Below are 15416 nucleotides of genomic sequence, written 5' to 3'. Positions count from 1 at the left end.
GTCACATGTGACCTTGAGGCTGCAGGTTCCCCACCTCTGGCTAGAGGATACATGCCAACTGGAAAAGGAAATGGTAAACCACTTTGGTATCTTTGCCAAGAAAAGCCCAAATGGGGTCTTGAAGAGTCAGACACTTGAAAAGACCAAACAACAAAATATATGCCAAAGGGCAGACTTGTGATAACTGTGTCTCAAGGTCCACCCCAGTTGCATCCTTGACAATATTTTCTGAGTTCCTCTCAATTATCTCATGCAATGCCTTTGTCAGAGGTCCTAGGACCTTTATGATCAGACTTCATGGAACCTTGACACCAGAGGGTAATATTATACTTTAAACACTTAGATGTATGTTTTAACAGTGACCGAAGGTATCACAATCAAATGTGGAATCTGCCTCATTCTTATTGTAGTTTGACAACAGAGGGTGAAAGTGTGTGTGAGAGGCAGTGAGACTCCCAGGCTCTGCTTTTAGCTGTTACTAGGGAAAGGGAGGGGAAATGGGGTGGGGAGGAAGCAGCCACTCAGGTTTATGGATGAAATAGAGCAGCTGAGGACCAAAGGTTGGGCACAGCTGCTGTGGTACACCCAAGAGGGGGGACAAGGGTCGAGCACTGGAGACTAATTTCTTGGATGGTTAGAGCCAAGCTTTAATAGAAGCCTTGGCGAGGACAGTGATTGAGTTCACTGCCGATAGAACCTACAGTTTAGGTCAAGCGAAAGGTAGAAACAAGCAGAGAGCTGTGAGTGTGGGTATGTTCTCTGTGTGTGTACGTGTGAAAGCAGGGGACTGCAAGGTGAAAAAAAAGAAGTAATATGTTCAGGATGTATCTAGTGCCTTTTAATAAGATGTGCTCAACTGTAGCTGTACAGGCAGGCCCATGGGAGCTTGCTGCTTCATTGCAGCCCAGAGACCAGACTCGTCATGGAAAATGCCAGGCAGGTAACTGTTCATTTGGCACCCTCTTTGGGGATGACGTGGTGGCAGACACCTATGGGCTACTGGGTTGGGGTCTGTGTGGGGGGGGTATACACCATAGAAATCGAGTGAAAGGTGCTCTCAGGGAGCTGATGCTTTAGAGAAAAATAGAATGTACACTGCTCTAGACCTCAGTTTCTGTGTTGTCCTTCATTCTTGAACAGGACCAAAATGACAGCACTATGTCAGAGTCAAAGTACAGTGTGTCCAACTGTGCCATATGAACATTTGAAGTGGAAATGTCTCCAAATTTGTGCATCTCACATTTCTTTTGAGCTATTGCAATCCTGCTTTGCTCATAGAGCTCAGCTCTTTCTTTGATGACAGTTCAGGATCTGGGGTAGAAAACCATAAGGTCTATTCCAAGTTTAACCTTATGTATTCTATATTCTAAGGTTTCTTCCAACTCTACATCCTCTACTCCTGTCCAAATAAAAATTTATGTGGCATACTTGATATTTTTCAAAGTGGTTCTGCGTCAGTTATCTCAAATTTCACACACTTTTGAGAAGCATTTAGGGAAGGTATTACTTCCATTTTACAGATAAGAAAACAGAGGCTCACAAGGAGCATCATGAACAGGAAGAGAAACAGATGGGAGCAAGTGCACAGAAAAATACTATGATTGGGAGAGAGGTAAGAAGTCTGTCAATTATTAGTCAAGTGGCCTAAAGAGAGTTATTTAAATTCTGTGGGTCTTTGTTTCTTCACATGTAAAATGAAGGAGTTGGACAAATGACCTCTGAGATCCTTTTGGAGTCTAAGTCTATGATCCTACAATCTCATGATTCTCTTTAGCATTGTGTGGGCATATATATCCCATGGTGCAGTGACCATGAGTCAGTAGATCTGATAATGATGACAGCTCATGTCTAGACAGTACTTTGAGGTTCATGAAGTACCTTCAGTTCTGCAGCTACTCTCTGTGTGACCTGGACCCAGTGACTTTCTCTTTCTGGGCCTCAGTTTTCTCATCTGAAAAATGGGGTCATTAGAGTAGGTGATGACAGATAAAATCCCTTCCAGGTCTAACCTGCCATGGTTCTAAGGAGGCATTTGATGCTTTCTACATCACCAAACTCTCACCAGCATTTTGGCAGGTTGTCAGCTGAGGGAGAAATGGGACTAGGTGGGCATGGAGGTAGCCCACTGAGCATTGCCAAGAGGCTCATAAGGAGGCAGTTACCAAGGCAAATAAAAAGAGTAGCTGCCGAACTACTGGCCCTCATCTTTCCTTACCTGGGTTATTGTTATAACTTTTGAGTTGGACTTTATGGTTCTAGGTTTCTCTGCTACAATTTATATTTAATATGTCATCCAAGAAATCTTTCTAACCTACCATCATGGGCATTACTCCTCTACTCAAAAACCTTCAGTAGCTCCCTATTGCCTATCAAAGAAAGTTGAGATTTATTGTAGCATTCAAAGCCCTCTATAATCCGGTTAAAGTCTGTCTTTCCAGCCTTTTATGGAACTATTCCTATTTCCTGTTCTACATCTCAGCCTAACCAAACTATTTTTTTTATCCCTTTAACCAATTTCTTCCATGTTCCATTTTTGTTCTGCCCTCTCTTATTTTCTGACTTTGCTAACTCCATACTGCATGCCATGAACCTCTGTCTACATGTTGACTTAGAGAGGATGAAGTCATCTTACACAATCAAGTCAAATCAAGTTAGCAGCCAATTATTATGTTCCTACTATGTGTTAGGCACTGTGTTAAGCACTCAGGATACAAAGAAAGTCAAAAAAAACCCCTGTCATCAGGAAGCTTACAATCTAATAGGAGAGACAACTTGCAACCAACTAGGTCTAAACAAGTCAAATACAAGAAAATTAAAGGTAACCTCAGAAGGAAAGCTAACTAATATTAAGGGGGACTGGGAAAAGGTTCTTGTCAAAGATGGAACTGCAGTTAAGTTTTGAAACAGGTCAAAGAAGTCAGGAGATGGAACCAAGGAAAGGGAGGATGGAAGGAATAATCTGGGAAGGAGCCTGAGTCTCCTCTTTATGAAAATTTGGTTCATTCCATTCAGCTGACTTCAGTTTGGCAAACATTTGTGTCTAATATGTGCCAAATACTGAAGATGTTTTGCTACATCCAAGCATTTATTGAAGGAAAGATCCCAGTAATGCTTTCTCTATCCTGTAGAAATTGAGTGGAATTTTAATTTTATTTTTAGAAATCCTTGGGAGATAGAATTGTCTGGCAATGTTTTTGTGAGATGGTGACATTTGTCAGATTTCCTGTCACTTTTCACCTCCCATTTTCTACAAGGAAATTTCCTGTCTTGTCTTTTAATTTTTCTGAGCGGTCTGGAAGATGGCATCCCAACAGTTAATCCTGCCATATCTCAGGAAACTTCAGTTAAGGCTGCCATGGCCCAGCTGAAGCTTGTTCCGGATCCCACAGCTCAAGGACAATTTCCCCTGCCAGACGTGTTCTGTGAAGAACTAATTGAGAGCCCACTGGTAGGATCCCCTGAAAGGTGGAGCCAAGGGGAGGGGGAAGGGATTATTAATGATTATACCATTCGTTGGAAGGAAAACAATGGGAGAACTGGCAAAAGGACCAGAGGTCACAGAATCTCAGCATTTCCGAATCTCAGAGCTGGAATGGAGCCTAGGAGGCTGCTTAGTTCAGTCCATACCTGAACTGAACTGAAATTTCTTTTATGCCAGAGGTTCTTAAACATTTATTGTATGTTGGCATTCTGGGGAAGCCCATGGATCTCTTCTGGGAATCATGTTTTTAAATGCATAAAATAACAGAATTAAAAAGAAATCAGAGTGAAATATAGTTATCAAAATGTTTTTTTAAAATCAAATTTATAGACTGCAGGTTGAATTCCTGCTCTACTTAAAATTGCCCAGTAGGGAATGAGAAGCAACGGCAGGTATACTAGATAAGAGCTGGCCTTGGTTTCAGGAAGACTTTCCTCTGATACTACTAGCTGTATGGATGTGGATAAGCTACTTGACCTCTCAATCCCCTACGGCAACTCTCTGAGACCATAATAAATTACAGATGAGATGAAGATTTGCAGTAGTGGAGGGAGTTTCCATACTAGGAGTCCAATAGGACAGAGAAAATTACAGATTTAGGAAGGAAGGAAAGGAAAAAAGAGGAAAGAAAGAAGATGAAAAGAAAAGAAGAGGAGAGAGAAAAGGGAAAGAGGAAGAAAGAAAAAGGAAGAGAGAAATAAAAAGAGAGGAAGAGAGAAATGAAGGAAGATTGTGAGAAAGAGAAAAAAAGAGGATGAAAAAATGACATGAAAAGCCAGTGAAAGTCTCTGAGCAGGGCAGTGATATGGTCAGATTTGAGCATTAAAAAGATAACCAAAGCTTTGTATAAAAGAAAGATTACAGAAGAATAATTTATGCCTACTGCTGCCTTACTGCCAGGGCTGTTTTCCCTTTCTTAGTGTGTGCATGGGTGAATGCACCTCTGAATATCCCAAAGCAGCTGGCAGATCTTTGCAGCAGCTTTGCCTTTACTTCCTTTTGGACTTAGCAACACCTGAATTCTGCTTCCTTTCTGCCCAGGACCAGGGTTAGACTTACTGAGTGGGGGTCCTTCAGGCCTGAACTGATATTCAATAATACTTGACATCCTGGGGTTTGGGGGGCTCGGGACCTGATTCCGTAAAACATCCTTGTTGCTTTCCAGAGGCAGGAACAATGGGCCTTGTTGCTGAAATCCAAGGCTCTCTACTGTTAACAGACAGTAGGAGGAAAAAGACTTGCATTGTTCAAGGTTCCCTGAGCAAGTTTGGGATCTCAGAACTGGCCAAGGTTATGGAACCATAGATTTTTTTTTTTTGATTTGCACTTTGTCAACATAACTGCCTGTTCTGGAGCTAGACTGCCTAGCTCTGACACATCTAATTCAGTAAAACCCTGAAGTTTACACCAGACCAGATAATGATCAAGGAATCCAATAAGAAACTACACTAAATGACTTATTCCATACCAGAGCCACACATAAAGTTAGCCACAAATTCAAGGGCAACAGGAAAGGGGCTCCACAAATAAAGGGGTACCCACTTGACCAGAGATGGCCAGGGTCTCATGTTGACTGCAAGGCTCTGTGCCCAAGGCTTCCCTGGGAAAGTCCCAGGGTAGGGACCTTGGAAGCCCTGGGGAGTAACAGTATCCAGTGACCAGTGAAGTCCTTACCATTGTGGGGTTGCAGTGTTCAGGATACCAGGATGGTCCAGGCCAAAGGGTTCTGAGATCTCTAATACTGTGCTCCAAGATTAGAGAGAAGGCCCAGAAGAGCAAGTTCTTGGAACCTCAAAGATCTAGGAGAAGGTCATACTCTAGAAAGTAGAGGTCCAAGGGACCCAAGCAGGACCAGCTACCCCAACCAAAAGTGCATCGGGAGACAGCTCTGTCACAAAGCCCCAATTCAGGAACTAAAACTGGAAAGAGGAGAAAAATCAAAATAGTACATAAAAAAAGATTGGAAACTTAACTTCTTAACAAACAGAAATCCCAGATGGATTTTCCACAAGGACATGGAAACAAGAGATAAAAATGAAATAAAAGTCCTTGAGGAAAGAACTGGAAAGAGGATAAGTAGTTTAGGAGAGAAAGTGGTAAATCTCAAAGAAATGGATTTCCTGAAAACCAAGGTAGACCAAAAAGAAATCAATGCCTCTTTGAGACAGCAATTAATATTAGAACAAAATAAAAAAACAGGAGAAAATGTAAGGTATTGCATAAATGATAACTGATCTGAAAACAAATCTAGTGATAATAATAATGATGATAATATTTCTGTAACAATTTAAAATTTTCAAAGTGCTTTGCATATGTCACTCATTTGATAATTTAAGAGCCATGAATCTCTGAAAATCATGATCAAAAAAGAAACCTGGACACCAGTTTTCAAGAAATGATAAATGAAGCCACTTAGATCTATTAGAAACAGTGGGCAAAGTAAAGAGAGAAAGAATGCATCAATTACTTCCTAGGCATGTCAGGCTAAATCCAGAGCTCCTGCATAAAAGAAAAAATATTGCAAGCATCCAGAAAGAAGCTAAAGTAGCAAGGAACTAGTTAGAACTATACAAGACCTGGAAGCTTCAACTAAAAACCAAAGGAAATCTTGGAATATTATATTAAAAAAGACATAGGGTTACAACTGAGAATAATTTACCTGGCAAAACTATCATCCTACAAAGAAAAAAGAGAATTTTTAAAAATGGAATTAGGGAATTTTAGGCATTTCTGTTGAAAATTAGATTGTGAGCTCCTTGAAGGCAGAGACTGTCTTTTTGCTTCTTTTTAATGTCCCTAGTGCTTACTTAGTACATAGTAGGTGCTTAATAAATGTTTATTGACTATTGACTGGAGAGACCAGAGCTGAGTAGGAACTTTCAAAAAATAAATACGAATCTATAGAAACCTGGGAAGATATATTTATTTGAGTTTTGTGTATATTCATTTGAAAGGGACCATATGATGTAGTGCTAACCTTGTAGCAGGAGGAAAGAAACAAATGTTCCTTCAGAATGATAATATATTCAAAAAACATTGAGGAAATTAAATCAGAAAAACAGATGTCTTAGGAATGAACTGATTCTACTCTGAGAATCTTTTTTTTAAAAAACATTTTAAAATTATTAATTTATTTTCAGTTTTCTACAATCACTTCTATAAATCGTAGATTTTCTGTCCCTCTTCACCCCGTCTTTGCTCCCTCCCTCCCCGAGACAGTGTGCATTCTTATATGGCTTCTACACATACATTCTTATTAGACGTATTTTCATATTGGTCATGTTGCATGGAAGAATTAAAATGAATGGGAGAAACCATGAGAAAAACCAAACCAAACCAAAACATAACACAAGAGAAAATAGTCTGTTTCATTCTATGTTCCAATTCCATAGATCTTTCTCTGGATGTGGATGGCATTTTGCCTCAAAAGACCATTGGGAATGTTTTAGGTGCTTGCATTGCTGTGAAGGGCTAAGTCTACCAGAAAAATTTCTTGCTCACTGTGGTTGTTACTGTGTACAATGTTCTCTTGGTTATGCTCCTTTCATTCAGTATCAGTTCATATACATCCTTCCAGGTCTCTCTGAAGTCTTCCTGTTCATCATTTCTTACAGCACAATAGTATTCCATTGCTATTCCATGCTATTCCATGGCATCAATAACATTCATATACCACAACTTGTTCAGCTATTCCTCAATTGGTGGGTATCCCCTCGATTTCTAGTTTTTGGCCCTCACAAAGAGAGCTGCTATAAATATTTTTGTACATTTTTATGATCTCTTTAGGATACAGTCATAGAAATGATATTGCTGGGTTAAAGGGTATACACATTTTTGTAGCCCTTTGGGCATAGTTCCAAATTGCTCTCCAGAATGGTTGGATTAGCTCACAGCTCCACCAACAATGAATTAGTGTTCCAACTCTCCCACATCTTCTCCAACATTTATCATCTTCCTGTTTTGTCATGTTAGCCAATCTGATAAGTGTGATGTGGTACCTTAGAGTTGTTTTGATTTGCACCTCTCTTATCAATAGTGAGTTAGAACATTTTTTCATGTGACTATAGATAGCTTTAATTTCTTCCTCTGAAAACTACCTGTCATATCCTTTGATCATTTATCAATTGGGGAATGACTTGTATTGTTGTAAATTTGACTCAGTTCTCTATATATTTTAGAAATGAGGCCTTTATCACAGACACTAGTTGCAAAAATTCTTTCCTAGTTTTCTGTTTCCCTCCTAATCTTGGTTGCATTGGGTTTGTTTGTGCAAAACCTTTTCAATTTAATGTAATCAAAATTATCCATTTTGTACTTCATAATGTTCTCTATCTCTTGTCTGGTCTTAAATTTCTCCATTCTCCATAAATCTGACAAATACACTATTCTTTATTCCCCTAATTTATTTACAGTATCACTTTTTATACCTAGATCATGTAGCCATTTGGACTTTATTCTTGTGTACAGTGTCAGGTATTGGTCTATACCCAGTTTCCATGACACTGTTATCCAGTTTTCCCAGCAGTTTTTGTCAAACAGTGAGTTCTTATCCCAGAAGCTGGGGTCCTTGGGTTTATCAAACAATACATTGCTGTATTCATTGACTATTGTGTCTTGAGTACCTAAACTATTCCACTGTTCTACCCCTCTATTTCTTAGCTAGTACCAAGTGGTTTTGATGATTGTTGCTTTATAATACAATTTGAGATCTGGTAGGGCTAGGCCACCTTCCTTAACATTTCTTTTCATTAGTTCCCTTGCTATTCTGAACCTTTTGTTCTTCCAGATGAATTTTGTTATTATTTTTTTTGGCTCTAGAAAATAATCATCTGGTAGTTTGATTGGTATGGCATTGAATAAGTAAATTAATTTAGGTAGAATTGTCATTTTTATTATATTAGCTTGGCCTACCCACAAGCAACTGATATTTCCCCCCTTATTTAGATCTGATTTTATTTGTGCGAAAAGTGTTTTGTAATTGTGTTTGTTTTGTTTTAGCAGGTAGACTCCCAGATATTTTATAGTGTCTATTGTAGTTTTAAATGAGATCTCTCTTTCTATCTCTTGCTGTTGGGCTTTGTTACTAATATATAGAAATGCAGATGATTGATATGGGTTTATTTTGTAAACTGCAATTTTGTCAAAGTTGTTTGTTATTTCAAGTACTATTTTACTTGATTCTCTGGGGTTCTCTAAGTATATCATCATATCATCTACAAAGAGTAATAAATTAGTTTATTCTCTGCCTATTCTAATTGCTTCAATTTCTTTTTCTTCTCTTATTGCTAAAGCTAGCATTTCTAGTACCATATTGAATAACGGTGATGATAATGGACATCCTTGTTTCACCTCTGATCTTATTGGAAATACATCTGGCTTATATCTGTTACATATAATGCTTGCTGATGGTTTTAGGTAGATACTGCTTATTATTTTATGGAAGGCTGCATTTATTCCTATGCTCTCCAGTGTTTTCAACAGGAATGGGTGTTGTATTTTGTCAAAGGCTTTTTCTGCATTTATTGAGATAATCATATGATTTCTGTTAGTTTCATTGTTGATATGATGAATAATGCTGATGGTTTTCCTAATATTGAACCAGTCCTACATTCCTGGTATAAATCCTACTTGATCATAATGTATTATTCTCATGATAAATTACTGTATTCTTTTTGCTAAAATCTTATTTAAAATTTTTGCATCTATATTCATTAGAGAAATTGGTCTATAATTTTCTTTCTCTGTTTTGGCTCTTCCTAGTTTAGGTATCAGAACCATATTTGTATCATAAGAAGAATTTGGTAGGACTCCTTCTTCCCCAGTTTTCCCAAATAGTTTATATAATATTGGAATTAACTATTCTTTAAATGTTTGATAGAATTCATTTGTAAATACATCTGGCGTTTGAGATTTTTCCTAGGGAGTTCATTGATGGCTTGTTCAATTTCTTTTTCTGGTGTGGGGTTATTTAAGTATTCGACTTCCTCTTCTGTTAATCTGGGCAATTTGTATCATTTTAAATTTTCATCAATCTCACTTAGATTGTCAAATTGATGGGAATACAGTTGCACAAATTAATTTTGAATTATTGTTTTAATTTCCTCCTCACTGGAGGTGAGTTCACCCTTTTTTATATTGGTAATTTGGTTTTCTTCTTTCTTTTTTTTTAAAATCAAATTGAGCAACAATTTATCAATTTTATTGGTTTTTTCATAAAACCAACTCTTAGTTTTATTTATTAGTTCAATAGTTTTCTTAATTTAAATTTCATTAATCTCTCCTTTGGTTTTCAGTATTTCTAATTTGGCATTTTCTTGGGGATTTTCAATTTGTTCTTTTTCTAGGTTTTTCAGCTGCATGCTCAATTCATTGATCTTCTCTTTCTCTATTTTATTCATGTAAGCAGTCAATGATCTAAAACTTGCCCTAAGAACTACTTTCGCAGCATGCCATAAGTTTTGGTAAGTTGTCTCATTATTGTCATTTTCTTGAATGAAGTTGTTGATTGTTTCTATGATTTGTTGTTTAACCTACTCATTCTTTAGGATTAGATTAATTAGTTTCCAATTAATTTTTGGTCTGTCTTCCATGATCTTTTATTACATATAATTTTTATTGCATTATTATCTGAGAAGAATGCATTGACTACCTCTGTCTTTCTGTGCTGGATTATGAGGTTTTTATGCCCCAGTACATGGTCAATTTTTGTATATGTGCCATGTACTGCTAAAAAAAAGGTATATTCCTTTCTATCCCCTTTGAGTTTTCTACAGAGATCTATCATACCTACCTTATCCAGAGTTCTGTTCACCTCCTTAACTTCTTTCTTGGTTATGTTGAGATTAGATTTATCAAGTTCAGAGAGGGGGGGGAGATTGAGGTCCCCTACCAGTACAGTTTTGCTGTGTATTTCTTCCTGTAACTCCTTTACTTCTTCTCTAAGAATTTGGATGCTATACCACTTGGTGCATATGTTTAGTAATGATATTGCTTCATTGTCTATGGTGTCCTTTAGCAGGATATAGTTTCCTTCCTTATCTCTTTTGATTAGATCCATTTCTGCTTTTGCTTTGCCTGAGATTAGGATTACTAGCACTGCTTTTTTTTTTTTTACATCAGCTGAAACATAATATATTCTGCTCCAACATTTTACTTTCTTCCTGTGTGAATCCCCCTGTTTCAAATGTGTTTCTTGTAAACAACATATTGTTGGATTATGGTTTTTAATTCATTCTGCTATCCACCTCCATTTTATGAGACATTTCATCCCATTCATATTCACAGTTATGATTACTATCTGTGTCTTTCCCTCCATCCTATTTCCTCCATTTATGCTTTTAGTTCTCTCTTCTCCTCTACAATACAGTTTTAATTTTTGACCACTGCCTCTCTCAGTTTTCCCTCCTTTCTATCTGCCTTCCTCCCCTTTCTTTCCCCTTTTCCCTTCTACTGCCTATAGAGCTAGTTAGATTCTCTTCTTCAACTAAATCAGATGAGAGTAAGTCTCAGGCAGTGTTCATTCCCCTCCCCTGTTTCCCTCTGATGTAATATATTTTTGTGCCTCTTCCTGTGATGTAATTTATCCTTTTCTGCCTCCTTCTTTTCACATCTCCCATTACAATCCTTTTGCATCTTTAAATCACATTTTTATCATCACATGATTTAATTTATACCCTCTTCCTCTATCTATGTATATCCCTTCCTCTATCTATGTATATCATAGCATATAATTCTCAAGATTAACAAGTATCATCTTACCTTGTAGGGAAGTAAACAGTTTGCCCATATTGAATAGCAAGTTTTTTCCTTATTTGCCTTTTTATGCCTCTCTTGAGACATGTATTTGAAGATCAAATTTTCTATTGATCTCTGGCCTTTTCATCAGGAAGGTCTGAAAATCCCTTATTTCATTAAATGTCCATCTCCTTGCTTGAAATATTATGCTCAGTTTTGCAGGGTAATTGATCCATGGTTGCAGTCCAAGCTCCTTTGTCTTTCAGAATATCATATTCTAATCTCTCTGATCTTTTAATGTAGAAGTTGCAAGGTCCTGTGTGATGCTGACTGTAGCTCCTCGATATTTGGATTGCTTCTTTCTGGTTGCTTGCAGTATTTTCACTTGATAGTTCTGGAATTTGGCAACAATATTCCTTGGTGTTTTCAGTTTGGAGTCTCTTTCAGGAGGTGATTGGTGGATTCTTTCAATGACTATTTTGTCCTCTGCATCTACGAACTCAGGGCAGTTTTCACTGATGATTTCTTGGAAGATATTGTCCAGGCTCTTATTTTCATCATGGCCTTCTGGTAGACCAATAATTTTTAGATTTTTCTCTCCCGGATCTATTTTCCAGGTCAATTGTTTTTCCAATGAGATATTTTACATTGTCTTCTATTTTTTTCATTCTTTAGATTCTGTTAGACTGATTCTTGATGTCTCATAGAGTCATTAGCTTCTACTTGCCCAGTTCTAATTTTTAATAGATTGTTTTCTTCAGTTAACTTTTGAATCTCCTTTTCCATTTGCCCAATTGTTCCTTTTTATGAGTTGCTCTCTTCAGTGAATTCTTTTTTCATATTTTTAAAATTGTTGGCTAATTTTTCTTCTACCTCTCTAATTTGGTTTTTAAAATCCTTTTTGAGCTCTTTCAAGAATGCTCTTTGGACTTGAGACCAGTTCATATCCTCTTCTGAAGTTTCAGATGGGAGTCCAGTCTCAGTGTTGACCTCTTTAGTATTCGTGTTTTGGTCCTTGTTCCCGTAGTAAGATTCTTTCTACCCTGAGAATCTGAAGATGGGAAAGAGACCTGAGGGTAAAAGGAGGAATATACAAGTATAGCAAGGAAGAAGGAGATAGAACTCACTATTTCTCATGTAAGGTGTGTGAGAATATACAAACATTGGAGGAAGGGGGAAATGGATATCAGATGAAACTTACTCTTACTGGAAATGAATAAATAAAAGCTGTATGCACACTGCTATAGAAACACTTGAATTCAACAGAGAAAGTGGAAAGAAGTAGAAGTGGAAAGAAGAGGAAGAATAATAGTTGAGAAGGAATCATCAAAGTAAAGTAAACTTCCTGATCCTGGAGGGGGAATATAAAGGGGAAAAAGAAAAGAAAAAACTGGAATCTAAAGGGGTGCCTTAGATGGCCTCTTAGACAATTGAGGAATAGTTGAGCAAATTGTAGTATATGAATGTAATGGAATTATTTATGACTTTTAAATGATGAAAGAGATGATTTCAAAGAATCTCTGAGGAGTATAAACTGACACAGTAAAGTTATTAGAACCATGAGGACAATTTATACAAGGACAACAACATTGTAAAGAAAAACAACTTTGAAAGACTTAAGAACTCTGATCAAAACAATGACTAATCATGTCTCTAGAGAAACTATGATGAAATACATTAGCTACCGCCTGACAGAGAGGTGATGGACACAAGGATAGAGATATACTTTTGGACATGGCTACCGTGTAGATTCATTCTGCTTTATTATCCTTATTTCTTAAAAGGTTTTCCCCCCTTTTCTGGCAGTTAATGGAGGGGAGAGTGAGAGCAATCATTGTGGAGAAGAGGGCTGTGTTGTAGTAATGCCTCCCAAAGGGCATTGTAACACATTTAAAAACATGCAGAAGAGAACAGAAGGAAGTTCAGAAGGTAGCACAGACAAGCAGGATACTTTTGAAAATAATATGTAGAATTTATTATATCTCGAAAAATAGTATTATTGTTTGAAATGGAGATTCATGGTTTCATGCAAAATCTTCTCTTTGTATTCTGCTGTGTATGTGGACATATTCTTTTCTGTGTACATTTAAGGTCAGAATTTCTAAAGAATTAAAAAATACTTATTGAATTAGATCCAACTCCTTCGTTTTATAGATGTGGAAACTGAGACCCAGAGAGGGAAATTGGTATGCCCAGTCAGACAACTAGTTTGTGTCCCAGTTGGGCAGGTAGTTGGTGTAGTGGATAGTGTACCTGGCCTGAAGTCAGGAAGACTCATCTTCATGGGTTCATATCTGACCTCAGACACTTACTAGCTATGTGATCTTGGGCAAATCACTTAATAATGTTTGCCTCAGTTTCCTCATCTGTAAAATGAGCTTGAGGAGGAAATGACAAACCACTCCCGTATCTTTGCCAAGCAAACCACAAATAGGGTCACAAAGAGTTAGAAAAATGACTGAATAAAAAGTGTCCCAGTTAAGACTCAGCATCTTGATTTCTCAGGGTGCTCTTTCTGTGACGTCATGTTATACTCATATCTAGCAAGATGAAGATCTGAGACATGCAGAGATGACCTCTTGCAATGGTGGCCAGACTCTGTCCACCCAACATCATTTCTATCAGTTCAGTAGAAAGGTCAGTGAAACCAGTTATTTGACTGTGTGTAAACCAAAACAAAGTAAATGGCTAGATGGCTGAATGTTTTACTCCTCAGATAATTGTGTTAGGTGTTCCATGACCTGTCTTGGGTGCCTCTATGAAAACACTTTAGGAGACTTCTCTTTGACTAGGAACAATCACAGTCTTGGAGACATACTTATATTACTATTATTAGAATCAGGTTAATAGGGTAGGAGAACAAGGGGATTGGGAAAGTAGCAAAACTAGGGAGTCAGAGAAATGTCAGAATTGAAAGGGACCTTTGAGATCATCTAGTCCAACCCCTTTCATCTGGCAAATGGAGAAAAAGAGGCCTAGAGAAGCAGAGACTTGCCCAAGATCATACAGCTATCAAATAGAAACACCTCAAATTTAGCTTTGGTCCTCCAAGTCTAGCATGGAAGAGGTACATCAGCATGTCTCTTTATTGGTGGAACCAGTATTGATTCGAGTGATGGTGCATGTGTGGAGGTAATGAAATATTTCTGAGATTATGGGCTCACTGAGGACATTTTGGGACAAGTTAGAATAAATTAAGTCAATTTTTATAATGGAACAGAATTACTGCATATAATGAGTATTTTTGATGCTTTCTCATAGTTTTCTATTTAATCTTTCAGAGTGAAAAATATCATTAATGTGGGCATTTTCACACAGAAGCTCTATTCATGTTGCAAGGCAGTCTTGGTATATGTGAGACATAGTGAAGGAAACCCTGCTCTGGGTATGTCTGGGTAACCCAAGGAGCCAGCATACAGAGGTTAAGGGCGAGGGGGTAAGGTATGGGGCAGGCAAGGTAACAGCTCTGCACAAAGGAGGGGTTGGGGGCTTGAGAATGGGAGGGGGTCAGATTTTTCCCACTGAGCCTGGCCATCGGAGAGGGGAGGCCAGAGCAAAGAGGCCATCCCCAGAGGGGAACCACCTCCCTGGCCTCATAAATCAGTTGCTAAATCTAAATCTACAGCCCTGGGGCACTGGAATGGACTCTTAACCACTTTCAGAGGGACTGCTAGTCCATCAACGCTAGCGTCAAACCTTTTCTCTTTATGATTCATATTTACCCTCTCACCCTCTTTCTGTATTAATCATCCATCTTCATTCCCTGTTTTAGCAGAATTTCCTCCTGACAGGACTGGTGTTTGGGGAGCAGCTGGGAAGGGGGAGGGAGAGAGAAGTTGAGTAGTCTCAGAGCAAAGGCCTTAGGAGCCCCCTGCTGTTGCTGGGTCCATGTTCTAGAGGGGAAGGAGAGAGCCTCCATAAAAAGGGGGGTGGGGGGAGCTACTGGCCTTGGTAACTTCTCCCCCCCCACCTTCCCCATGCCCCTTCCTCACCCTACCCATCCCTGAGAAAATTTCAGCAAAAAAAAAAAAACTTTCTCTAGAGCAAAGGCTCTCTACCTGTTCTCTCCTACCCCCTACTCTCCCATGAGGTGTCTGCAGGTAGATTTGAAGGGGTCCATGAACTTGGATGGGAAAAAAAATTACACCTTTATTTTCATTAGCCTCTATCTGAAATATAGCATTTCCTTCAATTGTGACTG

The 15416-nt window shown here is 38.2% G+C and overlaps 1 long non-coding RNA gene across 1 annotated transcript in view; it reads left to right on the top strand.

Annotated features, from left to right (window-relative positions):
* Positions 1-600: 600 nt before the first annotated feature.
* The window catches only part of LOC140518935 (uncharacterized), an 85513-nt gene continuing 70697 nt past the window's right edge, over positions 601-15416 (top strand). Inside the window, exons 1-2 of the long non-coding RNA XR_011972051.1 lie at positions 601-940; positions 1521-1612. This is a non-coding gene — a long non-coding RNA (uncharacterized lncRNA). The remainder of the gene's footprint in view (positions 941-1520; positions 1613-15416) is intronic.

Source organism: Notamacropus eugenii, chromosome 1 (genome assembly GCF_028372415.1).
Source record: "Notamacropus eugenii isolate mMacEug1 chromosome 1, mMacEug1.pri_v2, whole genome shotgun sequence".
Lineage (NCBI taxonomy): Eukaryota > Metazoa > Chordata > Mammalia > Diprotodontia > Macropodidae > Notamacropus > Notamacropus eugenii.
The sequence above is the reverse complement of the archived record's forward strand: the minus strand, read 5'-3'. Positions and strand labels throughout refer to the sequence as shown.